Raw genomic sequence first — 1,064 nt, 5'->3', positions numbered from 1 at the left:
TGGATCTTAAATCCAGAGGTTGATAACTGGAAATTAAAATCAACTTGGATCTTGAATCCAAAGGTTGATAATAGAAAATAAAAATGCTGAAAATTCAAATCAACTTCGATCGTGAATCCAGAGGCTGATAACTAAAAATAAAAATCAACATGGATCTTGAATCCATGGGTTGATAACAGGAAATTAAAATGCTGAAAATTAAAATCAACATGAATCTTGAATCCAAAGGCTGATAACTAGAAATTTAAAGTAAACTTGGATATTAAATCTAGAGGTTGATAACAGCAAATTTAAATGCTAATAATTAGAAACAACTTGGATCTTGAATCCAAAGGTTGATAACTAAAAATTTAAAATTAACTTGGATCTTGAATCTAGAGGTTGATAACAGGAAATTAAAATACTTAAAATTAAAATCAACTTGGATCTTGAATCCAGAGATTGATAACTGGAAATTTAAAATCAACTTGGATCTTGATTCTATAGGTTAAAAATAGGAAATAAAAATACTGAAAATTAAAATCAACTTGGATCTTAAATCCAGAGATTGATAACTGGAAATTAAAATCAACTTGGATCTTGAATCCAAAGATTGATAATAGAAAATAAAAATGCTGAAAATTCAAATCAACTTCGATCGTTAATCCAGAGGCTGATAACTAAAAATAAAAATCAACATGGATCTCGAATCCATGGGTTGATAATAGGAAATTAAAATGCTGAAAATTAAAATCAACTTGAATCTTGAATCCAAAGGTTGATAACTAGAAATTTAAATTAAACTTGGATATTAAATCTAGAGGTTGATAACAGGAAATTTAAATGCTAAAAATTAAAATCAACTTGGATCTTGAATCCAAAGGCTGATAACTGGAAATTTAAAATCAACTTGGATCTTAAATCCAGAGATTGAAAAAAGGAAATAAAAATGTTGAAAATTAAAATCAACTTGGATCTTGAATCCAAAGGTTGATAACAGGAAATTAAAAATAAACTTGGATATTTAATCCAGAAGTTGATAACAGGAAATTTAAATGCTAAAAATTAAAATCAACTTGGATATT

The sequence above is a fragment of the Hevea brasiliensis genome, chromosome 8 (genome assembly GCF_030052815.1).
Source record: "Hevea brasiliensis isolate MT/VB/25A 57/8 chromosome 8, ASM3005281v1, whole genome shotgun sequence".
Taxonomy (NCBI): domain Eukaryota; kingdom Viridiplantae; phylum Streptophyta; class Magnoliopsida; order Malpighiales; family Euphorbiaceae; genus Hevea; species Hevea brasiliensis.
The sequence above is the reverse complement of the archived record's forward strand: the minus strand, read 5'-3'. Positions refer to the sequence as shown.